We start from the raw sequence: 22,765 nt of genomic DNA on the forward strand, positions 1-22,765 counted from the left end.
ATGGGCTTCAGATTAGTATGACAGGGCGGCGCAACATCGAGGGCCGAAGGGCCTGTACTGCGCTGTAATGTTCTATGTTCTACCTGCATCTATCACTTCCTCTGGCAGCTCATTCCATGCACATGTATCTCTGAGTGGGGTCAGACCACATTTGGAATATTCTGAGCAGTTTTGGGCCCTGTATCTCAGGAAGGACATGCTGGTTTTGGAGGGGGGTCCAGAGGAGGTTCACAGAGTGATCCCGGGGATGAAGGGCTTGAGGAGCGGTTGAGGCCTATGGTTCTGTACGCGATGGAGTTCAGAGGGATGAGGGAAGATCTAACCGAAAGAAACAGAATACTGAGAGGCCTGGACAGAGTGGACAGGGAGAAGATGTTTCCACTGGTAGGAGAGACTGGGACCCCAGGGCACAGCCTCAGGGTGAAGGGACGACCCTTTCGAATGGAGATGAGGAGGAATATCTTCAGCCAGAGGGTGGGGAATCTGTGGAACTCATTGCCACTGAGGGCTGGGGAGGCCAAGTCATTGAGTGTATTTAAGACCGAGATAGGTAGGGTCTTGATGAGTAAGGGGGTCAAGGGTTACAGGGAGAAGGCAGGAGAACGGGGTTGAGAAACATCTCAGCCATGATCGAATGGCCAAATGCTGCTCCTACATATTATCGTCTTCCAGTCTGATGTCCGTAAACTACAATTTAACAATGAGGGAGGGGTGTAGGTGCCATTAAGATGCTCTGAGCCCCTCCATCTCTGTCACAGTTCAACGCTGAGAACATTCAAAGGCAGCTGGCCAATCTGAGAAGGCGGCTCTTGGTCTTTGCTCTTTGACAAAGGGACAACAAAGACAGGTTACAGTGAACATTTCTCAAACACTGGTGAGGCTGCAGCTGTCGGGCTGGGTGTTGGTGATGGAAGTGACTCCTGGCTGTCATAGGCCCGACGCATGGACTCCTGGAATGGCAGAGGGGCATCGGCTGCAGCAGTGGCAGAGCAGGGATTCCATGCTGTCATAGGCCCGGAATGGGGACTCCTGGCTGTGGTAGGCCCGAAGCGGGGACTCCTGGCTGTGATAGGCCCAGAGTGGGGACTCCAGGCTGTTATACACCCGGAGCGGGGACTCCTAGCTGTGATACGTCCCAAACAGGGACTACTGGCTGTGGTAGGGCTGGAGCAGGGACTCCTGGCTGTGATAGGCCCGGAGTGGGGACTCCAGGCTGTGATACGTCCCGAACAGGGACTACTGGCTGTGGTAGGGCTGGAGCAGGGACTCCTGGCTGTGGTAGGCCCAGAGCGGGAACCCCTGGTCGTGGTAGGCCCGGAGCAGGGACTCCTGGCTGTGATAGGCCCAGAGTGGGGACTCCAGGCTGTTATACACCCGGAGCGGGTACTCCTAGCTGTGATACGTCCCGAACAGGGACTTCTGGCTGTGGTAGGGCTGGAGCAGGGACTCCTGGCTGTGGTAGGCCCAGAGCGGGAACCCCTGGCCGTGGTAGGCCCGGAGCAGGGACTCCTGGCTGTGAGAGGCCCAGAGTGGGAACCTTGCCTCTGGCTTGGAGTGTTTGGGACCATTGCCAATGAAGCTGAACTCTATTCAAGTACTTTTTTTTTCTTTTGTATCTCAAAATGATGCTGGATTATGGTGACAGAATACTTTTCATAAGATATATCTGACAATAAATTATTCATTCATAGAGTCATAGAGATGTACAGCACAGAAACAGACCCTTCGGTCCAACCCGTCCATGCCGACCAGGTATCCCAACCCAATCTAGTCCCACCTGCCAGCACCCGGCCCATATCCCTCCAAATCCTTCCTATTCATAAAACCATCCAGATGCCTCTTAAATGTTGCAATTGTACCAGCCTCCTCTGGCAGCTCATTCCATACAAGTACCACCCTATGCATGAAATAGTTGCCCCTTTGGTCTCTTTTATAGCATTCCCCTCTCACCCTAAATCTATGCCCTCTAGTTCTGGACTCACCGACCCCAGGGAAAAGATTTTGCCTATTTATCCTATCCATGCCCCTCCAACACTCCAGGGAAAACAGCCCCAGCCTATTCAGCCTCTCCCTGTAGCACAAACACTCCGACCCTGACAACGTCCTTGTAAATCTTTTCTGAACCCTTTCAAGTTTCACAACATCCTTCCTGTACCAGGGAGTCTAGAATTTCACACAATATTCCAAAAGTGGTCTAACCAGCCACACATGACCTCTCAACTCCTGTACTCAATACTCTGACCGATAAAGGAAAGCATACCAAGCGCCTTCTTCACTATCCTATCTACCTGCGACTCCACTTTCAAGGAGCTATGAACCTGCACTCCAAGGTCTCTTTGTTCAGCAGCACTCCCTAGGACCTTACCATTAAGTGTATAAATCCTGCTAAGATTTGCTTTCCCAAAATGCAGCACCTCGCATTTATCTGAATTAAACTCCATCTGCCACTTCTCAGCCCATTGGCCCATCTGGTCCAGATCCTGTTTTAATCTGAGGTAACCCTCTTCGCTGTCCACTACACCTCCAATTTTGGTATCATCTGCAAACTTACTAACTGTACCTCTTATGCTCGCATCCAAATCATTTATGTAAATGATGAAAAGTAGTGGACCCTGTAGGGAATGTAAAAAAAAGACAGTTTCATATTTGCCCACATTATGTATTCAGTTTTGAACATCTTTCCTATTTATTTAACCTATTTACTTCACAATCTACTTTCCCGCTGCCTTTGTGACTTCAGAACATTTGGTAACTGTACCTTCTGTCCCTTCCTCCACATCACTGACATAGGACTGCTGATGCTGGAGAGTCTGAATCAAAGTGTGGCGCTGGAGGGGAGTAGGGCAGGTCAGGCAGCGTCTGGGGGGGCAAGAGGGTGGGGTCGGCATTTTGGGCATGTGCCCTTCATCAGGAATGTGGAGGGAAAGGGGGCTGAGATAAATAGTGAAGAGTTGAGGCCCCAGAACTGATCCCTGTGACACACTACCCATTAGATGTTGCCAAACAGAAAGATATCCATTTATGCCTCCCCTATTCTTGTAGTTAGCCAACCAAGCCAATATATCACCCCACACTTTGAGCTGTTGATTTCTGCAATAAAGTTTGATGTGGCACTTTATTGAATTCTTCTGGCAAACTAACTACAGTGCATCCACTGATTTCCCTCCTACCCACAACATATGTTACTTCCTCAAAGAACTCTGATCAAACATGTTTTCCTCTCCCTAAAACCATTGTTGACTCTTCCACACAATTTTAATAGCTTTCCCCAAAACCAAACCTTCCTTGGAGTGCAAGTACTCTGCCAAAGTTTCATCAAGAATTCTAACCCCAATTCTATCTCTTATGAATTTTAATTTCAAAGCTTCAAATTTACATTTTTCTACTAATATTTGGAAGTAATTCATTAAATTGTCTAAGATTCTTCCAGACGTTGTACTCTTCTGTTAAATCTTCTTCATTCAAGAAGTTTATTTGTTGTCCAATTGAAATAACCATTGAAGGTTTTTAAAGCTTCCTCCAAAAATATATGTACTTTTTAAAGTATGTTGGTAATTAATAACATCATGTGCTATAGAACCTATTGAACACCATTGTGTATTAACTTGTTCAGCCTCAGATTTACTGCTTAAGATCGAGACTTGCTTTAAAATTAGAAATTGTCTTCTACAAGATGTCCAATCTTGCTTTCTGTTTGCACCATGTGTGATCTTAAATGCATTTGGAATTATTATTTCTCTTGCAATACAACAGATTCGGGATAGTCAGCATGGCTTTGTGTGTGGGAAATCATGTCTCACAAACTTGATTGAGTTTTTTTTGAAGAAGTAACAAAGACGACTGATGAGAGCAGAGCGGTGGGCATGATCTATATAGACTTCAGTAAGGCGGTCGACAAGGTTCCCCATGGGAGACTGATTAGCAAGGTTAGATCTCACGGAAGAACTAGCCATTTGGGTATAGAACTGGCTCAAAGGTAGAAGACAGAGGGTGGTGGTGGAGGGTTGTTTTTCAGACTGGAGGCCTGTGACCAATGGAGTGCCACAAGGATCGGTGCTGGGCCCTCTGCTTTTTGTCATTTATAGAAATGATTTGGATGTGAGCATAAGAGATACAGTTAGTAAGTTTGCAGATGACACCAAAATTGGAGATGTAGTGGACAGCGAAGAGGGTTACCTCAGATTATAACAGGATCTGGACCAGATGGGCCAATGGGCTGAGATGTGGCAGATGGAGTTTAATTCAGATAAATGCAAGGTGCTGCATTTTGGGAAAGCAGATCAGAACAGGACTTATACACTTAATGGTAAGGTCCTAGGGAGTGTTGCTGAACAAAGAGACCTTGGAGTGCAGATTCATAGCTCCTTGAAAGTGGAGTCGCAGGTAGGTAGGATAGTGAAGAAGGCGTTTGGTATGCTTTCCTTTATTGGTCAGTGTATTGAGTACAGGAGTTGGGAGGTCATGTTGCGGCTGTACAGGACATTGGTTAGGCCACTGTTGGAATATTGTGTGCAATTCTGGTCTCCTTTCTATCGAAAAGATGTTGTGAAACTTGAAAGTGTTCAGAAAAGATTTACAAGGATGTTGCCAGGGTTGGAGGATCTGAGCTACAGGGAGAGGCTGAACAGGCTGGGGCTGTTTTCCCTGGAGCATCGGAGGTTTATAAAACTGTGAGGGGCATGGACAGAATAAATAGACAAAGTCTTTTCCCTGGGGTCGGGGAGTCCAGAACTAGAGGGCATAGGTCTAGTGTGAGAGGGGAAAGATATAAAAGGGATCTAAGGGGCAACTTCTTCTTGCAGAGCCTGGTGCATGTATGGAATGAGCTGCCAGAGGAAGTGGTGGAGGCTGGTACAAGTACAACATTTAAGAGGCATCTGGATGGGTATATGAATAGGAAGGGTCTGGAGGGATATGGGCCGGGTGCTGGCAGGTGGGACTAGATTGGGTTGGGATATCTGGTCGGCATGGTCGGGTTGGACTGAAGGGTCTGTTTCCATGCTGTACATCTTGATGACTATTATCAACTACCATTTGAAATTCTCCCACATGTCTGATGTAGATTTATCCTCAAACAGCCGCCTCGAATCAACTCTCTCCAGTTCCTGCCTAAAATTGTTGCAGTTTACCTTCCCCCAATTTAACACCATCACCCGAGGACTGCTGTTATCCCTATCCATGAGTATCTTAAAACTCATGGTGTTTTGGTCACTACTCCTGAAATGCTCCCCCACTGAAACTTCACTCTCCTGGCCAGGCTCATGAGCCAAAGCCAGGTCAGGTATAATCCCTTCCCTGGTTGAACTCTTTACGTACTGTGTCAAGAAGCCCTCCTGAATGATTCTTACAAATTTGGCCCCATCCAAGCCCTAGCATGAAGTGAGTGCCACTCAATACAGGGAAAGTTAGAATCACCCATTGCAACAACTCTGTTATTTTTACATCTTTCCAAAATCTGTCTACGAAATTTCTCCTTTATCTCCCATTGGCTGTTGGGAAGCCTGTAGTATACCTCCAGCACATGTGATTTCCCCTTTCCTAATCTTGATTCCTACCCATATTGCCTCGTTGCACGAGTCCTCGGATGTATCCTCCCTCAGTCCAGCTGTGAGAGACTCCTTTTCCTGTAGTGCAACTCTTCCATCCCATTTACATCCCCTCCTATCACACCTGAAACATCCAAATCCTGGGACATTCAGCTGACTGCCCTGTCTCAGTAATCACAACAATGTCAGAATTCCAAGTGCTATCCTAAACTCTAAGTTGATCTCCCTTGCTGATTATATTTCTCACATTGAAACACATGCATTTCAGGGACCACCTCCCCTGCTCTTTTCAGTAACATTTCCCAGCCTGTTATTCTTCTCCTTAGTTATGTTTTCCCCGGTTTATACCTCTGCCTCAATTTCTGCATCTACTGCCCTCCTCCTCTGGTTCCCATCCCCCTGCCACACTGACTGAAGGCTCATGCAGCATGTCTCAATGACTACCGCCCGGTGACCCTAACTTCGATGGTCATGAAGTGCTTTGAAAGGCTGCTCATGGCATTAATCAACTCCAGCCTCCCCACTACTCTTGACCTACTCCAATTTGCCTATCGGACCAACAGATCCACGTCAGTTCAAAGTTTGTGCAAAGATTGGTGGGCGGCACGGTGGCCCAGTGCCTCACAGCGCCTGTAGACCCGGGTTCAATTCCCGACTCAGGCGACTGACTGTGTGGAGTTTGCACATTCTCCCCGTGTCTGCGTGGGTTTCCTCCGGGTGCTCCGGTTTCCTCCCACAGTCCAAAGATGTGCAGGTCAGGTGAATTGGCCATGCTAAATTGCCCGTAGTGTTAGGTTAAAGGGGTAAAGGTAGGGGTATGGGTGGGTTGCGCTTCGGCGGGTCGGTGTGGACTTGTTGGGCCGAAGGGCCTGTTTCCACACTGTAAGTAATCTAATTTGTAGCTCGGGTGCTCGTTGTTGTGGTTCTGTTCACCGAGCTGGGAATTTGTGTTCCAGACGTTTCGTCCCCTGTCTAGGTGACATCCTCAGTGCTTGGGAGCCTCCTGCGAAGCGCTTCTTTGATGTTTCCTCCGGTGTTTATAGTGGTCTGTCCCTGCCGCTTCCGGTTGTCAGCTCCAGCTGTCTGCTGCAGTGGTCGGTATATTGGGTCCAGGTCGATGTGTTTGTTGATTGAATCTGTGGATGAGTGCCGTGCCTCTAGGAATTCCCTGGCTGTTCTCTGTTTGGCTTGTCCTATAATAGTAGTGTTGTCCCAGTCGAACTCATGTTGCTTGTCATCTGCATGTGTGGCTACTAAGGATAGCTGGTCGTGTCGTTTCGTGGCTAGTTGGTGTTCATGGATGCGGATCGTTAGCTGTCTTCCTGTTTGTCCTATGTAGTGTTTTGTGCAGTCCTTGCATGGGATTTTGTATACTATGCTGGTTTTGCTCATGCTGGGTATCGGGTCCTTTGTCCTGGTGAGTTGTTGTCTGAGAGTGGCTGTTGGTTTGTGTGCTGTTGTGAGTCCGAGTGGTCGCAGTAGTCACACCTAAGCGCCACATACGAACAACTCCAGTTCCTGCATGAATGCTGAAAGAATCGAATCCTTCCACCAAGTGTCAGATACAGACCGCCAGTCAACAACCCACAAGCCAGGGACACAGCCAGACAGAACGGACTCAGGATGATCCAGGTAATGATTACAGACGCTCACAACAGACTTCACAGATACAGACAAGAAATTGCGAGCCAAAAATCGTTAATTTCAGAAACCACCAATCAGGAATGGACCCAGACCATAGAACGGGCTGTCACCATAGGACAGAACAGGACCACACGCCACAAAAAAACGGCACTAAAAGAAAAAATGTCCAAACTAACACACAACAGCGAGGACACCACAACACACACCTGGGTAAGAAACCTCTCCCACAGACAGCTCACAGACACAGAAAGAACAATACTGGCCAAGGGACTCAACTACAACCACAGGGACGCCAAGACAGCAGACTTCCTAGCAGCACTAGAATGCACACTCAGGAACAATGGACTGACAGAAGAGACACAACAAACAGTGAGACAAAGTATCGTACCCCTGATAACAAGGAAAAGACAAACACATAACCTCAACACCAAGGAGAGGGAAGCACTGAAATCACTAAGAAACGATAAGAACATAATCATACTACCAGCAGATAAAGGCAGAATGACGGTCATCCTGGACAAAGCAGAGTACATCCAAAAAGCACAACAACTACTTGCAGATACCAACACCCACCAAAAGAGGGAGTTTGACCCCACCCCACAGCTCACCAATAGGATAAACAACACACTGAGGAACCTACAAAAAAACGGACAGATAACCAGGTTTGGGGGCATGGAATGCGCTGCCTGTGGGAGTGGTAGAGTCAGAATCTTTGGTGACCTTTAAGCGGTAATTGGACAGGTACATGGATAGGTGCTTAAGCTAGGACAAATGTTCGGCACAACATCGTGGGCCGAAGGGCCTGTTCTGTGCTGTATTGTTCTATGTTCTATGTTCTATGACCTACAAAGAATGAGATCTGAAAGCAACAACACCCCCAGATTCTATGGACGACCTAAAGTGCACAAACCAGACATCCCACTCAGACCCATAGTATCACTACCAGGGACACCATCACACAAACTGGCTAAAGAACTACAGCAGAAACTGAAACACCTGATCAGCGGATCCAGACACTCCATTCAGTCAACACAGGAATTCTTGGACATCATCAGAAATATACACATAGACAAGGAAGAAACTATGGTCTCATTCGATGTAACGGCACTGTTCACCTCTATCGACAAAACCCTAGCCAGAGAAACAATAGCCAACCTGCTGGACATACAGAACAGACAACAAGACGGGGAACCTATCAACAAAGACGGCATACTCAAACTACTGGACCTGTGCCTCACAACACACCTCACATTCAACAACCAAATATATGAACAAATCAACGGCACACCCATGGGCTCACCCATCTCTGGACTCATAGCAGAAGCGGTAATGCAAAGGTTAGAACAAACAGTCTTACCGCAAATACAACCCAAACTCTGGGTCAGATATGTGGATGACACCTTTGTAATCATTAAAAACACGGAAATAGAGAACACACACCGGATCATCAACTCCACCCTCACAGGAATCCGATTCACGAGAGAGGAAGAAAAGGACAACCAACTCCCATTCCTAGACATGATGGTACAGAGAACACCGAACGGAGAATTCACCACAAGGGTACACAGGAAAGCCACACACACAGACGAGTCCTGAACTACGAAAGCAACTACCCCAACACACACAAACGCAGTTGCATCAAGACACTGTTCAAAAGGGCCACAACACACTGCAGCACACCAGAACTGCAAAAAGAGGAAGAAGAACACCTATACAATGTATTCGCCAAAAACGGATACCCCCGCAATTTCATCAACAGATGCCGAAGGGAAAGACAACGGAATGAGGACATGCCACAACCCAAAGGACTAGCCACACTACCATACATCAAGAGCATTTCCAAACTGACAGCCAGACTACTGCGACCACTAGGACTTATAACAGCACACAAACCAACAGCCACTCTCAGACAACAACTCACCAGGACAAAGGACCCGATACCCAGCATGAGCAAAACCCAGCATGAGTAGTGTACAAAATCCCATGCAAGGACTGCACAAAACACTACATAGGACAAACAGGAAGACAGCTAACGGTCCGCATCGATGAACACCAACTAGCCACGAAACGACACGACCAGCTATCCTTCGTAGCCACACACGCAGATGACAAGCAACATGAGTTCGACTGGGACAACACTACTATTATAGGACAAACCAAACAGAGAACAGCCAGGGAATTCCTAGAGGCATGGCACTCATCCACAGATTCTATCAACAAACACATCGACCTGGACCCAATATACCGACCACTACAGCGGACAGCTGGAACTGACAACCAGAAGCGGCAGATTCAAACCACTATAAATGCCGGAGGAAACATCACAGAAGCGCTTCACAGGAGGCTCCCAAGCACTGAGGATGTCACCTAGACAGGGGATAAACCGTCTGCAACACAAATTCCCAGCTCGGCGAACAGAACCACAACATTTCCACGTCAGATGCCATATCACTTGCCCTTCAGTCCTCCCTAGAACATCTTGACACCAAGAACAGCTATGTAAGAATCCTACTCATTCACTACAGTTCAGCCTTCAACACTAGTATCCCCTCGAGACCGATTACTAAACTTAGTGATCTCGGACTAAGCCCCACTCTCTGTAACTGGATCCTCAGTTTCCTGACCCACAGGCCACAATCAGTGAAGGTTGGGGACAATATTTCATCCTCATTAACACTCAACACTGGAGACCCCAGGAATGCATACTCAGCCCCCTTCTGTACTCACTACGTACCCATGACTGTGTCGCCAAATACCAGACTAATGCCACTTACAAGTTCGCTGATGACACCACCATAGTTACTCAAATCTCAGATGGCGACGAAACAGACTACAGACAGGGGGTGGAAGACCTGGAAAAATGGTGCACTGAGAACAACCTAGCTCTCAATGTCAGCAAAACCAAGGAAGTCATTGTTGACTTTTGGCGGGATGTTACTCATGCCCCTCCTATACATTAACTGCACAGAGGTGGAATGAGTGGAGAGTGTCAAGCTCCTGGGAGTAGTCATCCACAACAAGCTTTCCTGGACTCTTCATGTGGATGCAAAGGCCCAACAACGTCTCTTCTTCCTCAGACAGCTGAGGAAATTTGGCATGATGACGATACCCTTGTCAACTTTTATAGATGTGTCATCGAGAGCATTCTGCCTGGATGTATCACTACCTGTACCATTCAAGATTGGAGATGGTTACAGAGAGAGGTGAACTCGGCCCGGACAATCGCAAAGGCCAACCTCCCATCTATAGAAGCCATCCACCAGGCCCACTGTCAAGGAAAGGCCGCCAGCATTCCCAAAGATCCATCCCATCCTGGCAATGTTTTTCTACAACCTCTACCATCAGGGAGAAGGTACAGAAGCCTGAACACATGCACCAGCAGGTTTCGAAACAGTTTCTACCCTACTGCTGTTAGAATATTGAATGGACTCACAAACTCTTAACATTCCTCTGTACCTGTTGTTTTGTTTTTGCCGCTGTTTACCTATTATTCACTTATCTATGTTCTTTAACTCTGTGAGCTTCCTGTATTGCTCGCACGACAAAGCTTTTCACTGTGTCTCGGTACACATGACAATAAATTCAATTCAATTTAAACCCTCCGCAACCACTCCACCAAGTAACCCCACCCACCTCCCAAAGTACATCCATCCCGGTCCTGCCCAAGTGTGGCCTGGCCAGTTTGTACCGGTCCCACTTCCCCGGGAACCCGTTCCAAATGTCTCCATTGTATCCCCATGTCGACCATAATCCAATCATCAGCCCCTCTTTCCATGCTGTAGAAACTGTTGTTCCTTTGGCTGAAGTTGGTTTTCTTGCATATCAGCACAGAGTAAAGCTCCCTCTACACTGTCCCCATCAAACACTCCCAGGACAGGGACAGCACAGGGTTAGATACAGAGTAAAGCTCTCTCTACACTGTCCCCATCAAACACTCCCAGGACAGGGACAGCACGGGGTTAGATACAGAGTAAAGCTCACTCTACACTGTCCCCATCAAACACTCCCAGGACAGGGACAGCACGGGGTTAGATACAGAGTAAAGCTCCCTCTACACTGTCCCCATCAAACACACCCAGGACAGGGACAGCACGGCGTTAGATACAGAGTAAAGCTCTCTCTACACTGTCCCCATCAAACAATCACAGGACAGGGACAGCACGGGGTTAGATACAGAGGAAAGCTCCCTCTACACTGTCCCCATCAAACACTCCGAGGACAGGGACAGCACGGGGGTTAGATACAGAGTAAAGCTCCCTCTACACTGTCCCCATCAAACACTCCCAGGACAGGGACAGCACGGGGTTAGATACAGAGTAAAGGTCCCTCTACACTGTCCCCATCAAACACTCCCCGGACAGGGACAGCACGGGGTGAGATACAGAGTAAAGCTCCCTCTACACTGTCCCCATCAAACACTCCCAGGACAGGGACAGCACGGGGTTAGATACAGAGTAAAGCTCCCTCTACACTGTCCCCATCAAACACTCCCAGGATAGGGACAGCACGGGGTTAGATACAGAGTAAAGCTCCCTCTACACTGTCCCCATCAAACAATCACAGGACAGGGACAGCACGGGGTTAGATACAGAGTAAAGCTCCCTCTACACTGTCCCCATCAAACACTCCCAGGACAGTGACAGCATGGGGTTAGATACAGGGTAAAGCTCACTCTACACTGTCCCCATCAAACACTCCCAGGACAGTGACAGCATGGGGTTAGATACAGGGTAAAGCTCCCTCTACACTGTCCCCATCAAACACTCCCAGGACAGTGACAGCATGGGGTTAGATACAGGGTAAAGCTCACTCTACACTGTCCCCATCAAACATTCCCAGGACAGGGACAGCACGGGGTGAGATACAGAGTAAAGCTCTCTCTATACTGTCCGCATCAAACAATCACAGGACAGGGACAGCACGGGGTTAGATACAGAGTAAAGCTCCCTCTACACCGTCCCCATCAAACACTCCCAGGACAGGGACAGCATGGGGTTAGATACAGAGTAAAGCTCTCTCTACACCGTCCCCATCAAACACTCCCAGGACAAGGACAGCACGGGGTTAGATGCAGAGTAAAGCTCCCTCTACACTGTCCCCATCAAACATTCCCAGGACAGGGACAGCACGGGGTTAGATGCAGAGTAAAGCTCCCTCTACACTGTCCCCATCAAACACTGCCAGGACAGGGACAGCACGGGGTTAGATGCAGAGTAAAGCTCCCTCTACACTGTCCCCATCAAACACTCCCAGGACAGGGACAGCACGGGGTTAGATACAGAGTAAAGCTCACTCTACACTGTCCCCATCAAACACTTCCAGGACAGGGACAGCACGGGGTTAGATACAGAGTAAAGCTCCCTCTACACTGTCCCCATCAAAGACACCCAGGACAGGGACACCACGGGGTTAGATACAGAGTAAAGCTCCCTCTACACTGTCCCCATCAAAGACACCCAGGACAAGGACAGCACGGGGTTAGATACAGAGTAAAGCTCTCTCTACACTGTCCCCATGAAACACTCCCAGGACAGGGACAGCATGAGGTTAGATACAGAGTAAAGCTCTCTCTACAGTCACCATCAAACACTCCCAGGAAAGGGACAGCACGAGGTTAGATACAGAGTAAAGCTCTCTCTACACTGTCCCCATCAAACACTCCCAGGACAGGGACAGCACGGGGTTAGATACAGAGTAAAGCTCTCTCTACACTGTCCCCATCGAACACTCCCAGGACAGGGACAGCACAGGGTTAGATACAGAGTAAAACTCTCTCTACACTGTCTCCATCAAACACTCTCAGGACAGGGACAGCACGAGGTTAGATACAGAGTAAAGCTCCCTCTACACTGTCCCCATCAAACACCCCCAGGACAGGGACAGCACGAGGTTAGAAACAGAGTAAAGCTCCCTCTACACTGTCCCCATCAAACACTCCCAGGACAGGGACAGCATGAGGTTAGATACAGAGTAAAGCCATCTCTACACCGTCCCCATCAAACACTCCCAGGACAGGGACAGCACGGGGTTAGATACAGAGTAAAGCTCGCTTTACACTGTCCCCATCAAACACTCCCAGGACAGGGACAGCACGAGGTTAGATATAGAGTAAAGCTCCCTCTACACCGTCCCCATCAAACACTCCCAGGACAGGGACAGCACGGGGTTAGATACAGAGTAAAGCTCCCTCTACACTGTCCCCATCAAACACTCCCAGGACAGGGACAGCATAAGGTTAGATACAGAGTAAAGCTCCCTCTACACTGACCCCATCAAACACTCCCAGGACAGGGACAGCACGTGGTTAGATACAGAGTAAAGCTCCCTCTACACTGCCCCCATCAACTCTCTCAGGTCAGAGACAGCACAGGGTTAGATACAGAGTAAAGCTCCCTCTACACTGCCCCCATGAAATACTCTTCGGACAGAGACAGCACTGGGGTTAGATACAGAGCAAGGCTCCCTCTACAGTCCCCAGTGAACACTCCCAGGACAGGGACAGCACTAGGTTTGGTACCGAATACTGTGTCTGCATATTTCCCTATAATTTGCTTTATTCTATCTTACTTCTGTATCCTCAGGGTGTGTGTTTACCTCCTGCCTCTCTCTTGCTCCAGTATCTGATTAATCTCTTCCTCTGCTTTTCTCTTCCCCAGATTGTGTTTAACACCCATTTTTCTCTCTCTCTCTGATGTCTCTGCAGCATGCTTGTCTTACTCTGTCTCTGGGATACTATGGAGTGTGATGAAAGGATTGTTTTATACAAGAAAAAATTTGGATTTCAAAATAGTGACATACGATTGCTGGATTCTTAAAAAAATTATATTCAAACTGACAGAGCTTCTGTAATAGTGACCCCATGTAGCAAGTATCTGAGGAACTGTGTGTTAATGGTCAATGATATTTATACAGTGGAGTTTACAACAGGTGAAATTTGAAGACCATTTGCTTGTTTCCGCTTATAATTCTCAAGACAGGAGTTGGGAGGTCATGTTGCAGCTGTACAGGACATTGGTTAGGCCACTGTTGGAATATTGCGATTCTGGTCTCCTTCCTATCGGAAAGATGTTGTGAAACTTGAAAGGGTTCAGAAAAGATTTACAAGGATGTTGCCAGGGTTGGAGGATCTGAGCTACAGGGAGAGGCTGAACAGGCTGGGGCTGTTTTCCCTGGAGCGTCAGAGGCTGAGGGGTGACCTTATAGAGGTTTATAAAATCATGAGGGGCATGGATAGGATAAGTAGACAAGGTCTTTTCCCTGGGGTTGGGGAGTCCAGAACTAGAGGGTATAGGTTTAGGGTGAGAGGGGAAAGATATAAAAGAGACCTAAGGGACAACTTTTTCATGCAGAGGGCGGTACGTGTATGGAACGAGCTGCCAGAGGAAGTGGTGGAGGCTGGTACAATTGCAACATTTAAAAGGCAACAGGATGGGTATATGAATAGGAAGGGTTTGGAGGGATATGGGCCAAGTGCTGGCAGGTGGGACTAGATTGGGTTGGTCCAAAGGCTCTGTTTCCATGCTGTACATCTCTCTGACTGTATGAGTGTTTAGAGCACAGAATAGCTGGAGAAGCAGGTTTTTAGGAAAGATTAGAGGAGTGATGACTGGGGTCAGAAGCAAGTACCTACTCTCCTTGAGATTGTTTTAGAAAAATCAACAGTTACTGTTAAAGTTTATTTACACTCTAAGCAGAGTGCTTTGGTATGAATCTGCAGACTATTAGAAACTGAGACAGTCTAACTCTCAGTTTTGTGGGTATTCACATAAGTAGACTCCAGAACTCTCAGGATAGAAATGGGGAAAATCTTTCCAAAATAAAAGCTTAATATTGAGGGATGACATCTCCAGATTTCAGCCTCTGAACAGAATACTATTGAGACACAGGTAGAGAACTCATTTTGCTCTTTCATTCTTGCGGTGGGAGAGCATTTTGGTGATAGTGACCACAACATCCTCACATTCTACAGAGCTATGGAGAAGGAGAGAAGCATTTACAATGGGAGTATATTTAATTGTGGAAATGGAAACTATGATGCTATCAGATGTGCGTTGGGAAGCATGGATTGGGAGCAGTTGTTCCATGGAAAGGGCACTATAGACATGTGGAGACTGTTTAAGGAACAGTTGTTGCAAGTGATGCATAAATGTGTTCCTCTGAGACAGGCAAGATAAAGGAACCTTGGATGACGAGAGTGGTGGAGTGTCTCGTCAAAAGAAAGAAGGCAGCTTACGTAAGGTGCTGGAAGCAAGGGTCTTGCTCAGCTCTCAAGGATTACAGGCAGGCGAGGAAGGAGCTCAAAAATGGTCTGAGAGCCAGGAGGGGGCATGAAAAAGACTTGACAGGAAGGATTAGGGAGAATCCAAAGACATTTTGCACATATGTGAGGAATAAGAGAATGATCAAAGAGTAGTGCCGATTAGGGATAGTATCGGGAACTAGTGTATAGAGTCTGAGGAGGTAGGGGAAGCCCTAAATGAGTTTTTTGCTTCTGTCTTTACTAAAGGACCTTGTAGTGAATGAAACCATTGAAGAGCAGGTGTGCATGCTGGAACGGAGAGATTGAGGAAGCTGATGTGCTGAAAATTTTGACAAACATTAAGATTGACAAGGTGCCAGGGCCAGACCAAATTTGTCCTCGGCTGTTTTGGAAAGCGAGAAATGTGATTGCTTCGCCGCTTGCGAAGATCTTTGCATCCTCGCTCTCCACCATTCGTACCCGAGGGGGGCAAATGTAATTCCTCTCTTCAAGAAAGGGAATAGGGAAATCCCCGGCAATTACAGACCAGTCAGTCTCACATCTGTCGTCTACAAGGTGCTAGAAAGGATTCTGAGGGATAAGGTTTATGACCATCTGGAAGAGCACGGCTTTGAGAGGGACAGGTTATGCCTCACAAATCTTATTGAGTTCTTTGAGGATGGTACTAGACAAGTTGATGAGGGTTGAGCGGTAGATGTGGTGTACATCGACTTCAGCAAGGCATTTGATAAGGTTCCCCATGGTAGGCTCGTCCAGAAGGTCAGGAGAAATGGGATACAGGGAAATTTAGCTGTCTGGATACAGAATTGGCTGGTTGAGTGGTAGTGGAAGGAAAGTATTTTGCCTGGAAGGCAGTGGTAAGTGGTGTTCCACAGGGGTCTGTTCTTGGGCCCCTATTCTTTATTAATGACGTGGATGAGGATATTGAAGGATGGGTTAGCAAGTTTGCAGACGACACAAAGGTTGGCGGTGTCATTGACAGTATAGAGGACTGTTGTAGGCTGCAGCATGACACTGACAGGATTCACATATGGGCTGAGAGATGGCAGATGGAGTTCAACCTGGATAAATGCAAAGTGATGCATTTTGGAAGGTCGAACTTGAAAGTTGAGTACAGGATTAAAGACAGGAATCTTGCAGTGAGGAGGAACAGCAGGATCTTAGTATGCAGGTACATAGATCCCTTAAAATTACCACCCAAGTGGACAGGGTTGTTAAGAAAGCATATGGTATTTTGGCTTTCATTAACAGCGGGATTGAGTTTAAGAGCCATGATATCGTGTTGCAGCTCTATAAAACTTTGATTAGACTGCACATGGAATAGTGTCCAGTTCTGGTCACCCTATTATAGGAAAGATGTGGATGCTTTGGAGAGGGTTCAGAGGAGGTTTACCAGGATGCTTCCTGGAATGGAGGGCTTATTTTACAAAGAGAAGTTGACTGAGCTTGGACTTTGCTTCTTTGGAAAAGAGGAAACCTAATTGAGGTGTACAAGATAATGACAGGCATAGATAGAGTTGATAGCCAGAGACTTTTTCCCAGGGCAGAAATTGTTAACACGAGCGGTCATAGGTTTAAACTGTTTGGCGGAATGTATAGAGGGGATGTCAGAGGTCGGTTCTTTAGAAAGTTGAGAGCATGGCATATGTTGCCAGCAGCAGTGGAAGTGAGGTCATTAGGGATATTTGAGACTGCTGTACATGCATATGGTCACATAAATTTGAGTTTGTACAGTAGGTTTACCTTACATGAGGATCAATGGTTGGCACAACATCATGGGCTGAAGGGCCTCTTCTGTGCTGTACTGTTCTATGTTATGATTCTATGTTTACACAAGTTTGACTTTTATTTATTCATCTGTTCAATGAACTTATTAACACAGAACCCTCTTGTGATTGTGTCTCAGTGACAGATCACTGCAATTGAAACAAAATGATACATCAATCCCAATTTTATTCTGAGCTGCGCTGTGCTGTCCAGTAATACCATTAGCTGGGATCATACCATCCAAAACCAGGTCCTCCTGCTCTCTCTTCATTGCAGTTTGCAGAATAAGACCAATAGGCAGTTTGACTTTTCTGTAAGAATTTTATTAGTTGAGCATGATGCATTCCATTGATGTTAATGATTTTACAGTAGAGATAATATCGAGCAAACTCTAAGTTATTCCATTAATTAGTCTAACCTCCAAAGCAGTGTGAGGGAATAGTGCAGTGATCTTCACACACAGCCAAAAGGTTACATTATTAACAACTGGTCTGTAATCTTTCAGACAGGACCCACCTCACATGGTCACCCATCACACTGGATCCATTGAGATCCACAAACAGGGCCCACTTGACACAATCACCACCACCTCTTCTCTGTGCTCCCCCCTCCCTCCCCAAAACAGACCCAGTGACCCACTTGTCACTGTCACTCCCCCACACACTGGATCCACAGATAAGGCCCATTTGACATATCCCCCTCATATTGGGTCCATTACAATGCATAGACAGGACCCACTTATCATTGTCACCTCCCCTCATATTGGATCTACTGCAATCCACACTGCCCTCTTGTCACTGTCACTCCCCACACACTGATCTTTTTGTTTGACCTTCAATTTGCTTGCTGGCCAATTGAAATTTCCAGACCAGTTTTCCTAATTACATTCGCATTGTCTCAAAAACAATTACATTGGCCTTTACCTTACTGAGGGAGGAGGGAACAGTGAGGGATGAGGGGAGCAGGGAGGGAGCGAATGAGGTGAGGAGGGAGGGAGTGAGGAATTGTGAGTACCAGGGCTGAGTGTTCTGGTTAGAAATCCACACGTTGTTAGAAGCAGAGAAAGTCTAATCTCAAACCTGTCCAGTTTCTGTAGATTCCAGATGGTCACTTCCAGGAGATGCTGCAAGATTGGGGACAGTTACAGACAGTTGGGGGTACTGGCCATCTCGTGGCATGAGTTGTGTGTGTTGTCTTTCAGACTGTGGTGTCTTGGTGCTGGCTGTTTATCCACACCAGTGAGCTATGAGCCCATATGGTAACTGGGCAGGCAGTACTGACCGATTCCGTTCAGAGAGCTCGCTGTAGTGTGTGGGAGTCTCAGTGTCAGTGGTGGCTACACACAGACATCTCAGACTGCAGCAGGTGGGAGTGCCCGAGAGCCTAACATTTACATGACTAGTTTGGAATTAGATTGTTTCACTGGTCCCATTTCTCCATGCCCTGGGGTCACTTTTTCTGCTTCTGTATTCGCCTGAGACTTTTCCAGATTTCAGTGTGTAAATGATCTGACTGAGATGAAGTCCATGTCTACACTTGCTCCAGCTTTATACAGTCTGTCGATATGTCCAGGGGCTCCTCTTGATTTCAGTCTCCATTTTCTGCGGTCTGTACCTCTGTCGTCCCCACCCTGTATTTCTCAATACAACCTCACGTCAATATCCTTCCTTCTCCCCATTTTACACTGTTAGAGAGATCTACAGCTCAGATAACAGCCCTTCAGCCCATCAATTCTGCTCCAGTCAATAAAGCCACCTCACCATTCCAACCCCATTTCCCAGCCCTTAGTCCACACCCTTCTATCAGCCTTCCTCTTTATAGCTGTCATTCTGTTGCTTCTCTATTTGTATCTATATTCTTCTAGCTTTCACTGTATTTGTGAATTGTATCTTTCTCTGCATCTCTCACCCAGTCCCTCACTCCCCACTTTTAAGTCAGTTTCTTTCACTCTACATATCCATCTGTGATATTCAATCTGTCTGTGCACAATAATTCTATCTTGCTGCCTTAGTCACTGTTTCTCCCTATCATCCTGTACATGTTCCCGTCTGTCCATCTCTCTGCTCTTCATGTCTGATTATCTCGGTCCCTGTGTTTCTGTGTTACTCTGACCCTGTCATTGTTATACTCACTTTCTCTTATTACTTTCCTAAACAAAACAGAAATTGCTGGAGAAACTCAGCACAGAGAAACAGAGTTAACAAAGATCTAGTGACCCTTAAAGGTCACACAGGACTCAAAACATTAACTCTGCTTTCTCTTGACAGATCCTGCCAGAGATGCTGAGTTACTCCAGCAATTTCTGTTTTTATTTCAGATCCTCAGCATCCTGTCTTTTTATTTTTGTGACTTTTTCCACTATCAGCTATCTGAGACTTGGTTACTGTCTCTCTTTATCACAATTGCTCTCTTTTTCATTCATTAATTCTGGTTAGGCCAGAATTTGTTGCCCATTCCTCTGCCTCAATTACTTCTGTATCTTTATCAATTTCTGTGCCCCTCATATTTTCTGTTAATCTCTCTCTCGCTGATATTCTTTACCTCTATCAAAGCCCCCTCCCCCTCCCACCCCAGTAATGCTCTCCTACAAGCTCTGTCAGGCAAAAGATACACAAGCCTGAACACATACACCAACAGATTCAGGAACAGTTTCTTCCCTGCTGTTATTAACTTTCTCTAACTTCAAACTTGCTTTGTGCACTTCCTGTGCAGTGTAGCCTGTGCCTTGCTCTGTACTGCTCACAAAACAAAGCTTTTCACTGTAATTAGGTCCATGGTTCTACAAAAAAACCAAATTGGTCTTCATCTCTTTCACACTCATCTGTTATTTTTTCTGTCAGTCTCCAGCACTATGTATTCCTCTCCATCTCCATTAATTTCTGCTTTTCTAAAGCTGTTACCTTCTGTGTGTGTCTCTCTCTATGCATCTTTGTTTCTGTGTCTCACTCTACCTCAATCTTGGTCTGTTACTCTCTGCCTGTCATTCTCTTTTCTTTCACTGTCCCCATCACTGTTACCTTGTCTTTCTCTGTCACTTTCAGTCTTTCCCCATGCCCCTCTCTCCCTTTGTTATTCTTGCTCTTGTCATCTGTGTCTCTGTCTGTCACTGCATTATTGGGTGTGTGGTCTCTGACACTTTTCCTCAGTCACTCCCCATGTCCCTCTGTTACACACTCCTCCTGTCTCTAAGGTGTCACTCTCCTATTATTTTCTGACTCCTCGGCTCAGCCCGATTGTGTGATCGCTCCTTTTTACCAGGAGTTTTACCCCTCAGTGGGATCACGCTCTGACTCAGAGGGCATGTTACGTTCTCTCTTCAGTTCCACCAAGAGGCTCCAGCACAGATTGGACTCACCGGCTTGAGCATGGTGACTGTCTCAGATTGACAGAAACCCAGTTTCCCCCCCAGGGAATGGGAGGGGACTGGGGGCAGAGGGCACAGGGTCAAGGGGCAAGTTGGCAGTCAGGAACCCAGAGGTCACAGGATCAGGGAACCAGAGGGTGAGGGGCAAGAGGGCACAGGGTCAGGGGCACAGAGACCAGAAGCCACAGGGTCAGGGAGTGAGAGGGTACAGGATCATGGCGTGAATAGGACAGAAGATTTCCTTCCCAGGTGGAGACCAGTGGGTCACGCAGAAAGACTGGGGAGGGGAGAGACTGGAACATAGCCAATATTAGCATCTTATTCCATTGCAAACTGCAACATTCAACTGAATAGTATTTAAGTGCACGGGCACACTAACACTTCCGGTCCTGTGTGTAAACTTGGAATTTGGTTTTTGGTCAGGGTCAGCAGGTCTCAGTAACTGGAGCTGTGAGTGGTCTCTATGAAAATGGAAGGGGAGCAGGGAATTTAAGACAACCAGAGGGTAAGGAGCGATGGCTAATGAGTGCTCTGTGTTGTCAGCTATGGGACCACATGGTCAACATTCTGCAGATGGATGACTAACTGTAGGGATGCACTGAGGACAAGCTGAACCGGAATTCCTCACCCTCCAGCAGTTTCCTAAACAGGAGACACAAAGGAACAAAATGAAAGATAGCCAGTTGAACAGAGACAGTATCGACCTCTCCTTTCTGTCTTACCCATGTCACATTCCCACACACTCCCTTTTGCTCTTTCTCACTCTCCTCCGCCCCCCCACTCATTTTCTCTCCCACTTTCATTTATGTTACCATTTTCTGTTCTCACACTGTCACACACAATAGTTAGGATTTCAAACCTATGTAAAATATTTGGCTGTGTTAAATTCTCCTGCAGTTAACATGAGACACTGGGAAGTGAACAGAACCACTGGGCAAGTTGGAATGGGAGAGCCAGGCTTGCTCAGGGTCCTGGATAGTGAGACATCCTCCCCACAGTCCAATAATTGTCAAGTTAGGGGTGGCATCAGTATTTATAAACACTGACACAGGCCAATCAGCTCAACCACTCCATGCTAGTATTTATGCTTTACCTGCAGCGTTTGCCATTCCTTGTCATCTCACCTGATCCTTTTTCTCCCTCATTTATTCATTCAGCTTTCTGCTACAACAACTCCTGAGTCCACTCTCCCCACATCCCCAGCTGGAATAAAGTATCCCTCTCTCATGCTGATAGCCTCAATCCTGAATCCCCACAAGAGATCACTGCTTTCTGTACACTGTCAAACCCTCCATCACTTTTCATTTACTCTGTCCTGTAAAGTGGGCAGCACTGGCCCAGACCAACAGTCAGTACCCATCCCTAACTGCCTCGGGCTGGACCATGTTACGGGGTATTTGAGAGTTAACTGAAGCCATAGATGGATTAAGAACAGATTCCCCTCCCTGACGAGTTTTCAATTCTAGATTTTTATTCTGAGCATTTCAATTCCAGCATCTTCTGTCCGGGGAATAGAACCCACACCCCCAAAACCCCCACACCTCCTCAACTGTTTACAATCCACCAAGTTTAGTATCACATTTAAACTTTAAAATTATCCCCACACACCAAAATGTAAACCATTAACATATAAATCAGGAAGGACAAAAGCACTGCTTCAGAGTGAAGGGATGACCCTTCAAAATTGAGATGCGAAGGACCCAGGGGGAACCCACGCAGACATGAGGAGAATGTGCAAATTCCACACAGACAGTTGCCTGAGGCTGGAATCGAACCCGGGTCCCTGGTGCTGAGGGAATAGGGAAATCCCCGGCAATTACAGACCAGTCAGTCTCACATCTGTCGTCTACAAGGTGCTAGAAAGGATTCTGAGGGATAAGGTTTATGACCATCTGGAAGAGCACGGCTTTGAGAGGGACAGGTTATGCCTCACAAATCTTATTGAGTTCTTTGAGGATGGTACTAGACAAGTTGATGAGGGTTGAGCGGTAGATGTGGTGTACATCGACTTCAGCAAGGCATTTGATAAGGTTCCCCATGGTAGGCTCGTCCAGAAGGTCAGGAGAAATGGGATACAGGGAAATTTAGCTGTCTGGATACAGAATTGGCTGGTTGAGTGGTAGTGGAAGGAAAGTATTTTGCCTGGAAGGCAGTGGTAAGTGGTGTTCCACAGGGGTCTGTTCT

The sequence above is a fragment of the Chiloscyllium plagiosum genome, unplaced genomic scaffold (genome assembly GCF_037043375.1).
Source record: "Chiloscyllium plagiosum isolate Xiang-an unplaced genomic scaffold, Cpla_swu_hap1 HiC_scaffold_1, whole genome shotgun sequence".
NCBI lineage: Eukaryota > Metazoa > Chordata > Chondrichthyes > Orectolobiformes > Hemiscylliidae > Chiloscyllium > Chiloscyllium plagiosum.